The 2,976-nt window shown below is 46.3% G+C and overlaps 1 pseudogene; it reads right to left on the reverse strand.

Annotated features, from left to right (window-relative positions):
• Positions 1-360: 360 nt before the first annotated feature.
• LOC123468118 lies at positions 361-2,355 on the reverse strand (annotated as a pseudogene).
• Positions 2,356-2,976: the final 621 nt, after the last annotated feature.

The raw sequence follows: 2,976 nt of genomic DNA on the forward strand, positions 1-2,976 counted from the left end.
CTATATGTAAACAGCATCAAATATACTTGTATTCAATGTGAATACACTGTTATACCATGAGTTTTTACTTCTATATGTAAACAGCATCAAATATACTTGTATTCAATGTGAATACACTGTTATACCATGAGTTTTTACTTCTATATGTAAACAGCATCAAATATACTTGTATTCAATGTGAATACACTGTTATACCATGAGTTTTTACTTCTATATGTAAACTGCATGGAATATACTTGTATTCAATGTGAATACACTGTTATACCATGTGTAAACTTTGTAAATACTTTTTGCGGTGTGTCGTACCGTACTTACAGTTTAAGTTGAGAATTAAATTGACACTAAGAACTGTGTCTGGTCCAACCGTCTATTTGATTTACACTGATAGATTTACAGTCACTTAGTGGGGGGGTAACAATTAAAGGAGGGGAAACAATGGGGGTTTGGGGCCACCTATCGGGGGCCCCTGAGACAATAGTCGCGCAAATGCGCGGGTGCAGTCGTCCGGCGGCCGGATCGGGTTGTCGTCGTCTGTTGGGCGATTACATTCCCAACATACTCCCCACTAGAGCCCGTACCATCTGGCTCGACTTCTCCGACGACGTTGTCCGTCTCTCCGGCGGCCGGTACCACATTTCTGACCGCTGGCTCAATTTCCGGTGTTAGGACAAGTGGAGCTGGATCCTCATCCGGCTCCTGGGTCGGATCCGGATTTTCAATCTCGATGTCCTCATCTCGATCTTCTCTTAGTTCTGTGGGGTGAAGGGACTGAATTGCTCGATTAATGAGGTTCCCGTTGGGAATTTTAAGCATCACGGAACGAATAAGTCCGTCACGGCTAGGTATTAATTCCTTAACTACTCCTATCGGCCACATTAAACGTTTGGAGTTTTCGTCGTGGATTACGACGATTTCTCCTAGGCGGATTTTTCTTCCGGACTTCCCCTTGGAGTGAAAGTTGTCCAGTTGACGTAAATAGTCGTCCACAAATCTGGAGCAGATATCGGCAACGTAATTTCTTCTGAGCTTATCCATTTCTAACAACTTGGTGCTAGTTGAGGTAGGAGCTATTAAATTAGTAGCTGGCTCCGGGTCCGCGCGAGTAGAACGTCGATTGTTGAGGAATTGGTTAGGAGTGATTGGAAGCGGATCATCGGCTCCTTCTCCAATATAGCTGAGCGGGCGTGCGTTAATCACGCTTTCTATCTCAATTAAGCTTGCTTCCAATTCCATGTAGTCCAGACAAGCTCGACCGTTGGAGCGTCGAAGCAGATCCTTGACGCTCCTCACCATTCGTTCCCAGAACCCGCCCCACCAGGGGGCTAGGCTGGCGGAATATATCCAGAGAGTCTTCCTGGCGGCAAGATAATCCTGGACAGTCGGATCGGAGTTGAGTAGTTTTAAATGTCGGTCGACACATCGGAAAGTTTGTGCGTTGTCGGAATACATCACCGATATGGGTCCTCGTCTAGCTGCAAATTTGCGGAGGGCAAATAGAAAGGAGCGTGCGGTCATGTCCGGCATCAGTTCCAGATGAATCGCACGAGTGACAGCACATGTGAAAAGACAAGCATAACTTTTGAGCTGATTAGTCTTCTTAGCTTTAGTCGTTGTCGGTGGGATATCTTGGATTTCGATATCCTCTTCTGTTGGCGTTTCTTCGCCTGCGAGCGGAGCTTCATTTGGAGCGTCTTCTTCTGCGAGAAGCTCCTCAGCTGGCTCTTTATTTGGATCGTCTGTTGAAGTCGGATCCTGGACTGATGTCAGGGCTTTCGCTTTCCTTCTGGATGGGGCTGGTTTGTAAAACAAATGTCCAGCGAAATCCACTCCTGTAATATGGAATGCTTGCGCCTGGCGGAGTCGATTTAACGGAAGTGGGGCTGCTAGTTCTTGGAACGGTGGTGACGTTAGTTTTTGGCATTCAACACAAGCGAACCAAGCGGTTTTAACTTGCTGCCGTCCCTTCACTATCCAGAACTTCTCCTTTAGTTCCGATAGTGTTCCTTTTACTCCTGCATGTAGTAAAGACTCGTGTTTGTCTGTAATTAGAAAGGAGATTACTAAATGTTTTGCAGGAAGCAGAATTGGGGGTTCGATATTTCGATCCCTTAAAGCAAGTGACACTCTTCCCTGTACACGGATGAGTCTGTCTCTTTGGTCCCAGATTGGGAGAAGAGATGCGATTTTCTCCTTGGGTTGGATTGTGTTGTCCTGCTGCAGAGATTCAAATGCCTTGGGGTATCGCTCCCGTTGGAGCTGCCGATAAATAGTCAGCTCCGCTTCATCCAATTCTTCTCTAGATAGTCGGTTAATTTGGATCACCTTTTCGAATACCTTTATTGATTCCATAAATTCTTGTCCAGGGGGTCTTAACATCCCTTGACTCCTTCTTAGGAATCGTGCGATCCATGCCGTTCTTCTTACTAGTCGATTCCAAGTAGATATTCTGTCCAAATTCCATTCAATGGTGGTTGTTGGAGCTGTGATGGCTGCTGTCGTGCTGACCGTCGTACTCCTTGCTTCTGATTCAATTTCAAACTGAATTGTTTGTGGAATTTGGGTGTTGGGGGAATCTGGCCATTCCGATTCATCTTCTTTGAGCCAGATCGGGCCGTTCCACCATAGAGTTGAAGTTACCAGCGTTGGCGCTGGCGCTCCCCGCGAGGCAAGATCGGCCGGATTTTGGAGACCTGGACAGTGTCTCCACCACTCGGGCTGAGAGAACTTTCTTATCGTTTCTACTTGGTTTCGAACGAATGGCTTCCATTTGTTTGGTTCGCCTCTGATCCATCCTAGTGAGACTAAAGAGTCCGACCAGTAAATTGTCCTCCAATGCTGGATTTGCATTGCTGTTTTGACGACTTCACCTAGGCGTACGGCTAAAAGCGAGCTTAGTAATTCTAACCGAGGTAAAGTTACTTTTTTCTTGGGTAGTGGTGCAACTCTGGTCTTGCTCGTTAGTAGGACGACGTACGG

This window comes from Daphnia magna, unplaced genomic scaffold, assembly GCF_020631705.1.
Source record: "Daphnia magna isolate NIES unplaced genomic scaffold, ASM2063170v1.1 Dm_contigs296, whole genome shotgun sequence".
In the NCBI taxonomy this organism is placed as follows: domain Eukaryota; kingdom Metazoa; phylum Arthropoda; class Branchiopoda; order Diplostraca; family Daphniidae; genus Daphnia; species Daphnia magna.